General features: G+C 39.8%; 1 protein-coding gene across 4 annotated transcripts in view; it reads right to left on the bottom strand.

Moving 5' to 3' along the window:
• The window catches only part of LHX2 (LIM homeobox 2), a 37,976-nt gene extending 36,109 nt beyond the window's left edge, over positions 1–1,867 (bottom strand). For 2 of the 4 annotated variants that reach the window (XM_048823127.2, XM_048823128.2), the window contains exons 1-2: positions 1,327–1,867; positions 1,043–1,216 (exon numbers count right to left, since the gene is read on the bottom strand). The gene's annotated coding sequence lies outside the window, so the exon portion shown is untranslated. The remainder of the gene's footprint in view (positions 1–1,042; positions 1,217–1,326) is intronic. The other 2 variants (XM_048823126.2, XM_048823129.2) reach the window with 2 other exon arrangements.
• Between the last annotated feature and the right edge of the window lie 13,234 nt (positions 1,868–15,101).

Raw genomic sequence — 15,101 nt, 5'->3', positions numbered from 1 at the left:
TACACATGATCATGTAAACAGCAAAAGGACAAAAATAATTACCTGATAAACTTTCCATTTCTGAATTTCCCCTAAATGCTTTCTGACCGATTTTTCTAAAGAAATCCATACAAATTAAGCAAGTCCTCTAAATATCTGCAGCATCTGCTGGTTCAGACACCTTTCTTTATGCAGAGCACCATTTTCATATGATAATACATGTAATATGATATAGAATGACAGAATGCATGACAGTTGCCCATAATACATAGAAAGTCACTCAAAGGACAGAAGCGACATTTGGATAATTAGCATCCATTGGGCAGTCAATCATGCGAACAGAAAAAACTGAACAAAACCCACAATGGAGTTAGAAAACAAAAGGGACCCTAGCCAGTCTCAGGATTAACTGCTCTAAAGCGATCTAAATGCTTTTGTATCTAAAGAACTGAGGCTCCCAGGGTTGCCCTGTTCCCCTCTAGATACCCAGGGAACTAATTGTGGCGATCAAAGTTAAAGCTTTCTCTCTTCTTTATAGACTGCTAAACACACAGAAAAATTATTTCTCCATTCATGTTCATTAAACTATTTTAAAGTTAAAAAATTGGTGCCATGTCCCTTTGCCAAGTGAAATGAGCTGGAGTATTGTGATTGTCCTGCTTTTATACAAATACAACAGCCCACTTAATAAGTATGCTTTTGTTTGGTTAATATTATTTTGCTCTTGCCCAGTTTGCTACCTCTTTTTCCTGAATAATGAATGCAATTGTCATTAAAAACACTTGTGTGGGAAAGAACCTTAAACCAGGTAGGAATAATAATAATAGTAATAATAATCATGTCCATTAACAAAAGTAGCCGGAAAGTTCTGTTAATTCCTTAGCGAGTAATTGCCATTTCTCTGAAATAAATTTTCTCACTCAACATTTGCAGCTCCAAATAATTCATTTCATTTAGCTGGAAGCTGAGTGCAGTCCCCTCCAAAACCCTATCTAACCGGGAAGAGAGAAAGAAAGAGATACAGAGAGAGCCTCAGGATGTGGAAAGTCATGAAAATACCTACCCCGGAGACTGTATTCCCATAGGATCCTCCTCATACAAATTCCAACTTGCCTAATGCCCTTAATGAATGAAATAAAGAGAGATTTCGGAAAGGCCCATGCTGGTGGCTCCTTCAGGAAAGTGTGTGGTTTGAGGCATAGCTGCAGCAGTTCTGGGAGGGAATCGGCTCCGGTCCCTATCAGCCAAGCAGACAGGAATCACTGGGGCGAAATCTTCCCCTCTCACACATTTGCAATTGACTTGAAATAACATCACAACACCTTTGGATAATTGATGCCTTCTTACCTTTCGTTGTCTTTTGCAATTAATAGTTGTAGATCTAGAGGTTTCTCTCAGCCAGAGATAATGGGAAGGTGGAGGGGGAGTGGAGAGAATGTGTGTGTGTGTGTGAGAAACAGAGAGAGAGGGGCGATGCAGTTTTGTGCCTGTGGTAGTGGTGGTGGGGTGTTTGTGTATCTGTGTGTGTGTGTTTTGGGGGGTTGTAAACCTCTAAGGTTCTGAAAGGCGACACTGAGAAAGTGAAAGGTACGAAGAGCCAGGATCTCCCTCGTCTCGTTATAGGGCTTCAGCAGCAGTGACCTCCGACCCTTCAGTTCTGTGTCAGCCTCAACCCGAGCTCCCTTGCCCAGCCTGCAAGTGCCAGCTCCAAAGTGTGGAGAGAAAAGAGGGACAGAGAAGGTAGGGAGGCAGAGAGAGATTGAGATCAGAAGGGATTTTCACCCAGTCAAATGGGCCTCTGGTGACAAATCAATCACGGCCTGTTCAAACCAATGATGCTGCCAGTCTTCAGCTCGCCAACCTCTCCCCAACCTCCCACAGCTCTTCCCAGCTTTCCTGCATGACACTCAGCTGATGACTGGGGCTCCAGTCAGAGCAAGGCTGCTTTTTACAGGTTGATTTGGTCATTAGCATCATCTTCTACTCGTCTCCCTTTCTCTCTGACTGAACCTTTAGTCTATTTTCTTTACCAAAATACTGGAAGCTGATACCAGAAGAGTGGCTGTAACACACAGAGAAATACTTGTAAATACATTTAAGTACTGCAGAGTGAAAAGCATCCAGATTTGTTAGATTTTTATTGACTTTAGAAAACTCACTTTTTTCGATAGATTAGTGAATCAGCATATTGTAATCAGAAGCAAAGACCAGAGGCCTCAGAAGTTTATTACCCACTTACACCAGTTTACACTGATACAAGTCCACTGCCTTCAGTTATTCCTGACTTCCATCAGTATAAGTAAGAGATAATGGTCCTGATTCTCCTCTCAATCATTTTTTGTAGGTATTTGCTAAGAGGAATTTTTGAGCCTATTTCCATTTATGGAACACATCCTCAGCTGGTGTAAACTGGCTTAGCTCCTCTAAGTTCCTATGTTTCTAGATATTTTAATGAAAAAAGGAAGATGAAATCCCTTCTCCAAGAAACGTACAGTGTAAACAAAATAAACCACAGAGACCCAAACTGTTCCGTATGATCAGATGGTTATGGTTTGCCAGACAAACCCAATTTTTTACCAAGATAGAATTTCTTTACAATGACAAACAATTAAATTAGTGTATTATTATTAATAATTAATTAATAATTTGCTCTTTGATTAGTGACTTCCATCTGAGGATCTGAAAGTACTTTATAAAACAGTTAAAATGATAAATACTCACATAGAGAAAATTTAAGAGGCATAAACAAGAGCCGAGGACTCTCCTATAGGTCTTGCAGTCTTATGGGTTACTCTCTAACTCTGTTTCTTTCTTTCTGACCCTTAAACACATATGGGGAGTAAAAGTAAGGGGCACACAGAACTTGCATTCAGTTTTTCTCATTCTCCCTAACCCCAAATCTTCTGTTAGAATCTGAAAATTTTTTCCTTGTCTCTGGCAGGTTAAGAATAGGAGAAAAGTCCCTCCTCAACCCTTTCCTGATTTAGTTCCAAGACACTCTAGTTTAGAGATCTCGCATATGTGTAGTCAAGGGAATGTAAATTTTTTTTAGTCCATTTACATGTTGGCTAGCAGTGAGCAACTGGCCAGTTTGACAGTGCAAAGAGAAGGAAGGATGATGAAGATGAGCCCAATGGGACTGAACTCTCCTAGGACAAGACTCAGCAGCATTTTTCAAAATACAGTAACTATTCAATATACAAAAGACAACCCCATCCTTCTCTTCCTTTTAATACTAGCAAACTCTGTGAAACTGAACTGAAATGCATTGCAGATAGCAGTTCAGGGTGCTGAACAGCCTGTAGCTGGAGAGTGCTTCTGTCTTATCTTCAAAGCTGTCCTGTCAAATACAAGGTCTTTTTAACATCAGAGGGATAAAGTTTCTGATTCCAAAGAGTTCGTTTTCCACTTGGTTTTTCTCTAGCAGAAGCCAAAGTCCATGTGACCCCCACATTAAGCTGGCTCCAGGACTGCTGCCCTGATACCTACCCTATGATTTGGGGATGCTTGTGCACAGAAATCTTGTTTTACTCACTGTTGGTTCAATTTCCCTTGCTCTGTCTCTCTCTCCCATTTTATGTGTCTTGAGACTTCTGCCATGGCAGCAAATTGCACCTTGTGAAGTTAAAGAAGAATTGTGGCTGGAGCTTGGAGAGTGTTCATCTGCAGAAAATGCTGAAGTTTGAACGTGTGAGAATTGAGCTAATGAGACATTTTTTTTCTTTTGGTCTCTCAGCCTGTTTATTTCAGCCAGGCTTTAATTGCGGTGTTTCCTGACACAATAATCCTAACTCTTAAAGGTTATAATTTAAGCCTTCACTTCACTGCCTCCACTTCCTCCCACCTCATACCGCACAACAAGAAATGCAGATAATTTAAAAAACATACATCACTTTTCTGTTTTCTTATTGTCACTGAACAGGTTATAGCCCTAAATTTAGTTGATTTTTAAAATGAAAATTCACTGGGTTTTTTGGTACACTTGAAGCTAACAGATCCATGCATTTTAATTAGACTGTCTCTTTTTTCATTTATTACTAATACAATCCTCTTAACTATGATTTATTTGTTAAACAAAGTGCCATAATCCGTCACTTATTCATCTTAATTTCAACAAAATTAAAGTAGTCGCTGTTATATTACACCTAATTGCACTTGCAATGAAAAGAACGGAGATGTTAATCAAAATAAATTGAAGATAAACAATAAAATCATTAAATCTTTGCTGCAGTAAGTGTAACTAATCAGTTTTGACTTGAAGCGACCGAACACAAATAATGAATCTGTCAGTGAAGATGTGCTCATTAAATACAGCCTTGTCCGCCAGGGTCCTGCAGGCAGCCTGTAACACACAGCCCCATGCGACCCTCCAGTGCCTTTCCGCTATTAGGAGAGGGAGTGGGGAGACAGGAAGATAAGGAAATTATATACCATTTCCAGAATTAAAATACAGATATAGACTGCAAGTTGGCTTAGCGGAGATGCAAATACCATAGGTATAGAGTATGCCCTGTGTTTCCCTGTCCAGAGGATGCTGTGAGAGTCACAGTGTTTTATTCAGGAACTGGCCAGATAAAGATTAGAAAAAGAAAGAGAGACCAAGAAGAAGGGTAAAAGGAGGACAGAGACATGATGGACATTGCTTATTAATTCCTTGGAAATGTTAGAAAAATAAACATTTCATTGCAGAGTGGGTTTTGGATTTGATTATTAAATTGTATATAATGCTAGGGAAAGATACTACTTGGAGTCCTTTGCTTATCCACAGAGCAGGTCCAGCACAGGCAGCAGTAATGTAAGCCTCCCACAAACTCACTAACATGCATCAACTCTGACCTGGAGGGACCACCAGGAGGGTTGAGATGGGAACTCTAAGTATTTCTGAGCACACCTGCAAGGTGGAGCCCTCTCCCACTCAGCAGCATGTTGACTGCACTGAGGTATTTGTCACTTTCCACCTCAGCTTCTAAATAATTTCCTCTTTTACTTCAATCTTTCCTAAAATGAATATTTCACTGGTGAGCATGAGCAGAATATGAATTTGTGTGGGCTAGGAGGCTTTTTTTCTATAAAGGTTTTAGAGCTATCCCCTCACCTGAGATGAGACAAGAACCAGACAGGACCCACTGCATTATTATTCTTTTAAAATAAATAGAATTGTCAACTCCTAAACTCCAGGTAATCTGCTTTTATTTTTATATGATCCCTTTCTCCCTTATGCCAATGATTTCATTTACTCACAAATGTCATTATTTGCCTCTGATGATTTTCTGAGCTATATAATTCAGTCTAAAGTTCTAATTAGCCCAGGGATGTCTGCCTTAGACCTGAAGTCATACAAAAACCAGTCAATATTTTAAGATGCTAGTGCTTCCTCCTGAATTTTAAAGAGCATTCAGTCCAAAGGACACAGCAATCATTTAACAGCAGTGAAGCTCTGTCTTAGGTAAATCAGAGAATTAAGCATCTTTTCCAGTGTATTTTCTGTTTATCTAGGTAGAAGAAGCTGACATAATCACTTGTGGACAAGTGATTAGCTTCAACTCATCTTTCTCCTTTCCTTTTATAGGTACTTAGGGGAAGGTCTGAAAATTGGCTGGGTGACACAGAAGTGAGAATGTCCATGGGTCTCCACATCCAGGCGTCACAGGACTGGGAGCTGGCCAGGATTGTGGGCAAGTTTCCTGTTATTCTTTTTTCTTATGTTAACTTGATTTGATTTCTGCTTATAAACCTCCCTTGGGAAAATCTCTTCCTGATGGCACAGGTGTTTAGTTTCTGTTGGGTTATTCTAGCAGAAACTGGGTCTACTAGATTGTTCAAGTCACTGGTATAGCACTATTCACCTTAGGTTTGCTAGTTCAAATCCAAGCCAGGTTGGTAATAATTACTAACACCTAGCTGTTATATCATACTTTTCATCTGTAGAACTCAAAGCACTTTATAGAACAAAGGAGACTGCATCATTATCTCCATTTCACAGATGGGGAAACAACAAGGGGAAGTGACTTGCCCCAGGTCACCCACCAGGCCAATGTCAAAGCTAGAAACAGAATTTGCGTGATGATCAGAAGTTTTTAACCATATGAGAGCATAGGAGCCAACTTCTGCTGGTGCCAGTGGGTGCTCAACCCCCCTCTGTCCCCGGCACCACCCAGACTCCACCCCTGCCCTGCCCCCTCCCGCCCCTGCCCCACCCCCATTCCAACCCCTTCCCCAAAGTCTCTGCCCCTCCCTGCCCCCTCCCTGCCCCTATTCCAATCCACAGCCTGGCCCTGCCTCTTCCCTGCATCCTCCCCTGAGCAAGCCACATTCCCGCTCCTCCCCAGTCCCTCCCAGAGCTTGTTACATCGCAAAACAGCTGTTTTGTGGTGGCAAGCGCTGGGAGGAGAAGCGGACATGCAGCACACTCAGGGGAGGAGGTGGAGGTGAGGTGAGGTGGGGGGGTGGGGAAGAGAGCTTGGCAGCCGGTGGGTGCACAGCACCCACCAATTTTTCCCCGTGGGTGCTCCAGCTCCGGAGCACCCACAGAGTCAGTGCCTATGTATGAGACCTGTTCATGCTATCCTTACTTAGTCAAAAACTCCTGTTGTCTTTAGTAGGACTCTAGCCTGAATAAGGACTGTAGACTGGGCCTGATAGTTGTACAGTGGCCGGTGTAAATTTAATTTGAGAATCTCATTTCAGTTCTTTTGAATAAGTGTCGACAGCACAAAAAAGCCACCAACACACATGGCAATAATTGGACCCCTTGCTGGGAGCCTTAGCAGAGAGGCTCAGGATTGAATGGGCCTAAACTGAACTCCCTTTCCTATGTAGATATGGTCCGTTCAGGTCAGGGCTGAAGCACATCAGTTAGTGTAGAAGAAGGTTACATTGCTGCTACCTTTGCTTTACCTCTTCGGGAGATAGAAGACTTCAGTATTCAGGCTTGTCAATACAACAGCTTTTACCTGCTCTATATTTTAACCAATATTTTGTTTCCTGTTTAAAAAAATAGTAAAATGTAAAGGTTATTGAAACAAAAACACATTCTGAAAAAATAAGTAAAGAGGCGTTCAAGAAAGTAAAATTATCCTACTGGAGGCCTGAAAATAAATAAATAAATAAACAATAAAAACTATTATTATTATTACAATTGTAGCACTTAGGAGCCCCAGCCATGGTTCACATTGTGCTGTGATCCACACAGAACAAAAAGATGGTCCTTATCCTAAAGAGCTTATAATCTAAGTATAAAACAAGAGGCAACAGATGAATACAGACAGATAGATGGGGGAGTACAAGCTTTGTGGATGTTTATGGAAGCTCCTCCCAAGCATGAGAGGCAGACAGGAGAAAGCACAAAGATGATTTTTTGAAAATTTAACAAGTAGGCAATGGAGGCTGGCATCACTGGCCAATCGGAGGTGGGAATTGATATCTTTATAGTGAATAAGAGACGATAGGTAGGGTGGGGATAGGTGGTGAAGGGCCTTAAAAGTGGAGACATGTACCTTATGACATGTGGGTGGTGAGACAAAGGCAACTGAGAGAGCAAGGGAGTTATCCGGTTGAGTTTGCCAGTGGAAAAAGACAGGGAGGTAGTTTTGTTTTTTCCCCTCTTAACTTGCAGGCACTCTACAAAGAAGATGAAGAAAATGGCATGTCAGTAACACAACTCCTAGTTCTTCCTCTGCCTGCACCTGTTGGGGCCCCCACCAGACAGGTATTCTGACCTTGGAGCCTTCTACCCAGACCCTGATCTTGAATTGCTGGGAAATACAGTCTGCATGTCCTTGTCAAAGAAAGCCAGGCAGGGGGAACCACCTGGTGTGAGAGGTGTCTGCAGGTGGAATCCCTCAGGAAGCAGGCAATAGAGTTGCAAGAGGAGATGGTTCGACTGCCTAGCATTTGGAAACACGAGACCTTCTTTAACAAGAAGTCTTGGATGGAGGATGCTAGCCAACAACAGATGACTACAGCGACACCAGAAGAGAAAGGAGAACTGGCTGCTCCACAGGGAGGAGATTGGCTGATGGGCATGTTGGGCAGTAGACAGTACTCCATCTCCCATACAGGTTCCCAGCCCACAAAGATCAAGAACCGGTATGCTGTACTGGCAATAGGAGGAGAGGAGCAGACACCAATGACTGAGGAGGAGGATCCACCTGACCACAGGGCTTGGAGAATCATGGCCACCACACCCAAGAGGAGAAGGCATACGGTCTGAGTGGTCAGGGATTCCCTTCTCAGGGGGATGGAGGTATCCATCTGCCATCCTAACATGATATCCCAGAAAGTGTGCTGCCTGTCTAGAGACTGCAAACGACATACTATCTAACAGTTGCCAAAGCTCGTCTGTTTCATCTGACTACTACGCCATTCTGTCATCCCAATAGGCATTAATGATACTGCCACATATGACCTTAAGCAGATCAGCAGTGACTACAGGGCTTTGGGAGTGAGGGTGAAGGAGTCGTGGATGCAGGTGATGTTTTCGTCCATTCTCCTGGTTGAGGGTAAGGGCCCAGGCAGGGACACACGCATCCTGAGATGAATGCAAGGCTGTGTAGATGGAGTCGATAAAAGAGTTTTGGCTTCCTCAACCATGGGACACTCTTCTGGGAAGGACTGTGGGGAAGAGATGGTGTCCACTTGCCCAAGAAGGGGAAGAACATCTTCATGCACTGACTTGACAAACTAGTGAGGAGGGTTTTAAACTAGCTTCAAAGGGGGCAGGTCACAATAGTCCACAAGTAAGTATATAAAAAAGTTAACCTTAACAGAGGGCTAGATGTTGGGGGGAAATGAAAAATTACAATAGCGTCATAGGCACATCAAGAGGGAAAACAGTGGGGGAATCTGCTCAGCATCTTAGATTTCTGTACATAAATGCAAGGAGTATGGAAATAAACAGGAAGAACTGGAAGTATTAGTACATAAGCTAAATGATTACTTAATTGGCATCACAGAGACTTGGTGGGATAAATCTCATGCCTGGAACATTGGAATAGAAAGGTACAGCTGTTCAGGAAGAACAGGCAGGGGAAAAGGGAGGAGTTTTTGCATTATACATCAAGAATATATACACTTCTTCTGAGTTCAGGAAGGAGGTGAAAGGCAGACCAGTTGAAAGTCTCTGGGTGAAGACAGAAGGGGAAAAAGCAGAGGTGATGTCATGATGGGGGTCTACTATAGACCACGAAATCAGGAAAAGAAGGTGTATTTGTATTACTAGAACAAATAACAGAAATGTCCAAAACACAAGACACAGGCATCTCTAACCAGCACATAGCAATATTACAGGACTATAGGAAATGGCAAACTAGATCAGACCAGTGTTTAAGCTAGTTCACTATCTTTTCTTGAAAAGGGGATGAGCAACAGCTGCTTCTGAGGAAGGTACAACAATTCTCAGGATGGACAATTATGGAATAACCTACCCATAGAGGAAGTTTCTTCCTAGCCCCTGTCAGTTAGTGATTAGCTTATGCACTGAAGAATTTATATCCCTTATATCTTTAATCCAAATTAATATAACTGGAGATATTCTTACTATGCATATAAATGTCCAGTCTTTCTTGAATCTTGCTAAATGCTTGGATTCAATTTATTTTATGGCAGTAAATTCCTTGGATTATTTATAAATTGTGTAAAATAGTATTTCTTTTTAACAAATTTAAATATGTTGCCTTTCATTTATATTGGATGTCCAATGTTCGTGCAGTATGAGGAGTGACTGATTAATTTTAGCTGTATCATTATTAGTTTACACACCTTTACGGTGTTCATTTTTATTTGTCTTCTGTTTAAATTAGTTATAATCTTTTCAGTCACTCTTATATGGAATTCTTTCCATGTCTCTAACAATTTTAAATGCTTGTCTCTGGAATATCTGATAGAATATCTATATCTGCTATATGTTTTTTTGGATGTGGTAACCAGAACTGAATACAATATTCAAGAGGAGGGCATACCATCATCTTATAAAATATCATTATCATATTTTCAGTATTATTTTCAACCTCATGTTTATACCTACTACCATTAGTTATGCTTCTTTTACCACTACTTCACACTGAGCAGAGATGTTCATTGAGTGACCCATGGATGTTTTTCCTGAGTTTCTGTAGAGAATTTAGTAGCCCACAAATGTGTATGAGCAGTTCAAATGATCCCTTCTATGTATATTACTTAGCATTTGTCAATACTGAATTTAATCTGCCAATTTGCTGCTCATTCATCTAGCTTTGTTAGTTCTCTCTGAAGTTCTTTACATCTTTTCTAGTCTTGATTATCCCGAATAATTTTGTCATCTGTAGTATAGATTTTGTCATGTTAGTGTTTATCCTCTTTTCCTGATCATTAATAAATTTATTAAACAACATAATGCTGGTAGTGCATCTTGAGGTACCCTGCTATTAAAATATTGCCATGTTGAAAATTTACCATTTATCCCTACTATTTACTTTCTGTGAGCCATTTTTTAATTAGAAATTAAATTAAATTTAAAAACAATTAAACAGCTCTATATTTGGTGAAAAATTGGGGAAATAAGGAAAATCGTGTCAAAATATCCTGGTTATTTCTTTAATTTTGAAATTTTGAAATTAAAAATTTTGTTGAAATGTTCAATTTTGAAAAATTTTGATCAGATCTATTTCTACTCCATGAGAGTACTTTATCTCTCAACCCATAATTACTCAGGTTCTTTAATAGCCTCTTTCAAAGGATTTGTAAATGGGTTTTTGAAAATCCACATAAGTTATTTCAATCAGTTTTCCTTTACCTGTGATTTAGTTGACAGTTGCAAAATAGTCTAGAAGACTGGAGAGGGATGTTATTCCTTCACAGAGGTTGTGCTGAGTAATTCCTCTCATGTCATATTCATCTACATGTTTTGTAACTCTATCTTAAATTATTTCTTAATACTGAAATAATGCTCACTATTCTGAAATTACTAGGATTACCCCAACTGGCTATTTAAAATATAAAAACCCTCCAGTCCTCTGGTATAGTTTCTCATTTTAATGAGATTACTTATTTTTATTAGTTGCCCAGCTACTTCATTCTTAAATCCCTTCAGAACTCAGGGATGTACCCTCTGGTCCTGGTGATCTGTTTTTATTTAATTTGCAAATGTGTTCCAGCACTTCCTCTGTTGATGCCCCAGTCTCTAACAAAGCCTCATATTTATTACCTGAGAAGAAGAGGTGTGGGATAGGTATCTTCTCAAAATTATGTGTACAAAAGACTGATGCAAAGAAGTCATTTACTTTCTTTGCAGTGCCTCTTTATTCTCTTTAACTTCCCCCATTATTCCCAAGTAGCCCAGTGAACCTACCGATTTTTCTGCTGGCTTCTTAATACTTAAAGGATTTCTTGTTTATTTTTATGTCTTTGGTTATTTGCTCCTCTAAGCGCCCTTTGTCCTCCTAATTTCCATTTTACTTACTGTAGTTTATGTCCCTTTTATTGGCTTCACTTGGGCTGGATTTCTACATTCTGAAGTATATCTGTTTGGTTCCTCTAGCCCCTTTACCTTGCCATTGAACCATACTGTTTATTTCTTGCATTTCTGCTTCCCTTTTTGTTTAGGGTTATACGTGCCTTCTGTTACTCTGTTATGTTTCCTTAAGTAGCCACCATGCTGAGCCCAAGGATTTTAATTTCCTCACTTTTGACTTTAGGGTCTTTTTAACTAGCTTCCTCATTTTTGATACAATCCTTCCCCCGAGGATGTTTAACTTAATTATATTGTGGTCACTATTACTTAGTGGCTTAACTTTAGTTACTTCATAAACTAACTCTCGTGCATTATTTAGGACCAAGTCAAGAAAAGCCTCTCCTCTGTGGGCACTAGAATGAACTGTTCCAAAAAACAATCAATTAAGATGCTAAAAAACTGCTTTTTAAAAGTGTCCCGATGCATATTTAACCAACAAACAGTTCAGGACAAAAAATGGAAAAACACCATATCCCAGTGAAACTAAATGGGAAATGTAGGGAAATGAATACTCTTATCCACAGTGAATTATAGTCAGAACACCAGACCCAACATCCCAATACATGTGTGAAATGCCATATAATCTTCATTAACCACAAGTTCATAAGACATAAGCCAATTAATGATGGCATGGGTGAGAGACAGCTGGGGATATAACTGACTCTTTCTTTATTCATAAAATGCAAATGTGTATGTGTATATATATATATAGAATCATAGAAATGTAAGGCTGGAAAGCACCTGAAGAAGTCATCTAGTCCATCCCCTAGCACTGAGGCAGAACCAAGTAAACCTAGACCATCCCTGACAGGTGTTTATCTAACCTGTTCTTAAAAACCTCCAGTGATGCGGATTCCACAATCTCCCTTGGAAGCATATTCCTGAGATTAACTACCCTTATAGTTAAAAAGTTTTTCCTAATATCTAACTTAAATATCCCTTGCTGCACATTAAGCCTTACTTCTTGTCCTACACGAGACATTGAGAACAACTGATCACTGTCCTCTTTATCACAGCCCTTAATATATTTGAAGACTGTTATCAGGTCCCCCCTCAGTTTTCTTTTCTCAAGATAAATTACGCTCTGTTTTTTTAACCTGTTCTCACAGGTCAGGTTTTCTAAATCTTTTTTCCACTTTTGTTGCTCTCCTCTGGACAATCTTCAATTTGTCCACATCTTTCCTAAAGAGTGGTGCCCAGAATTGGACACAGTACTCCAGCTGAGATCTCACCAGTGTTGAATGGAGCAGGACAATTACCTCGTGTGTTTTACATACAACATGCCAGAATGATTAATCACCCCAGAATGATATCAGCTTTTTTGCAACTGCATCACCTTGTTGACTCTTATTTAATTTGTGATCCATTATACTCCCAGATCCTTTTCAATTGTACTACCACCTAGCCAGTTGTTCCTCATTTTGTAATTGTGAATTTGATTTTTCCTTTCTAACTGCAGTACTTTGCACTTGTCTTTATTAAATTTAATCTTGTTAATTTCAGACCAATTCTCTGTCAAACTCATTTTAAATTCTAATACTGTCCTCCAAAGTATTTGCAACCCCTCTCAGCTTGATGCCATCTGCAAATTTTATAAGCATACTCTCCATTCCATATTCAATATATTCAAGTCATTAATTAATATATTGAATAGTACCGGACCCAGAATTGACCCTGTGGGACCTTACTAGAGACTGTCACAATTTGACAGCAAACCATTTATAACTACTCTTTGAGTATGGTTTTTCAACCAGTTATTCACCCGCCTTATAATAATTTCATCTACACCACATTTTCCTAGTTTGCTTATGAGATGGTCACATTGGATTGTGTCAAAAGCCTTACTAACTTCAGGATATATCATGTCTGTAACTTCTTCCCTATCTGTGCGACCAGTAACCCAGTCATAGAAGGAAATTATGTTGGTTTGGCATAATTTGTTCTTGACAAATCCATGCTGGCTATTCCTTATAACCCTATTATCCTATAAATGCTTACAAATTGATAGTTTAATAATTTGTTCCAGTATCTTTCCAGAATTTGAGGTCAGCTGACTGGTTTACAATTCTCTGAGTCCTCTTTGTTCCCCTTTTAAAAGATAGGTACTATGGTTGCCCTTCTTTAGTCCTTTGGGGCCCCACCCATCCTCCACGAGTTTCAAACTTAATTGCTAACAGGTCTGAAATTGCTTCAGCTAGTTCCTTAAATACCCTCGGTTGAATTTCATCAAGCCCTTCTTACTTGAATACATCTAATTTATTTACATATTCTTTAACCTGTTCTTTCCCTGTTTTGGCTTGTGTTCCTTTTCCCTTCTTGTAATTAATAATTATGTTATGTCTCTGGTTACAATTAACCTTTTTTGTGAAGACTGAAACAAAATCGGCATTAAACGCCTCAGCCTTCTTGATGTCATCTGTTATTAGCTCTCTTTCCCCACTTAGTTAGAGGACCAACACTTTCCTTCCCCATTCTCTTGCTCCCAGTGTGCCTTTTATGTCCCTTACTAGGTGTAACTCATTTTCAACCTTAGCCTTTCTGATTTTATCCCTACATGCTTGTGCTATACTTTTTACTCACCCTTATCAACTTGTCCATGTGACTACTTTTTGTAGGCTTTCTTTTTTATTTTAAGGTCATTAAGGAGCTCCTGATGGAGTCTTATTGGCCTCTGGTTAGTCTTCTCTGAGTTTATTAAAGTCTGGGGTTTTTTATGTCAATTTTCCATATTCTGATGCTGTCACTCCTTCCTTTCCTTAGAATCATGAAATCTATCATTTCATTACAATTTTCACCCAAATTGTCTTCAGCCTGCGATTCACAACCAATCCTCCCTATTAGTCAGAATTAAGTCTAAAATGGCTGGCCCTTTTGGTTACTTCCTCCACCTTCTGAAACAAAAAGTAGTCTAGCACATGCGAGCACACGCACATGCATATGCATTTTGCAAACACCCACACCCACAGAGTATATTTTCAAGTTTTACTTCCTATACTTTTTTTAGCTTGTAAACAGTGGCAGGTGGGGACTGTGTCTTACTATGCAATATGCCAAGCACAGCAGAGTCCTAACGCTGATTTTTTCCATACTCATTTCTGTCTTGGTATTATGGCCTGTCATAAATATAAAGGGAAGGGTAAACCCCTTTGAAATCCCTCCTGGCCAGGGGAAAGCTCCTCTCACCTGTAAAGGGTTAAGAAGCTAAAGGTAACCTCGCTGGCACCTGACCAAAATGACCAATGAGGAGACAAGATACTTTCAAAAGCTGGGAGGAGGGAGAGAAACAAAGGGTCTGTGTCTGTCTGTATGCTGCTTGCCAGGGACAGAACAGGAATGGAGTCTTAGAACTTTTAGTAAGTAATCTAGCTAGGTATGTGTTAGATTATGATTTCTTTAAATGGCTGAGAAAAGAATTGTGCTGAATAGAATAACTATTTCTGTCTGTGTATCTTTTTTGTAACTTAAGGTTTTGCCTAGAGGGGTTCTCTATGTTTTTGAATCTAATTACCCTGTAAGATATCTACCATCCTGATTTTACAGGGGGGATTTCTTTATTTCTATTTACTTCTATTTTTTATTAAAAGTCTTCTTGTAAAAAACTGAATGCTTTTTCATTGTTCTCAGATCCAAGGGT

Source organism: Caretta caretta, chromosome 16 (genome assembly GCF_965140235.1).
Source record: "Caretta caretta isolate rCarCar2 chromosome 16, rCarCar1.hap1, whole genome shotgun sequence".
NCBI lineage: Eukaryota > Metazoa > Chordata > Testudines > Cheloniidae > Caretta > Caretta caretta.
This window is presented reverse-complemented; position numbering and strand designations above follow the sequence as displayed.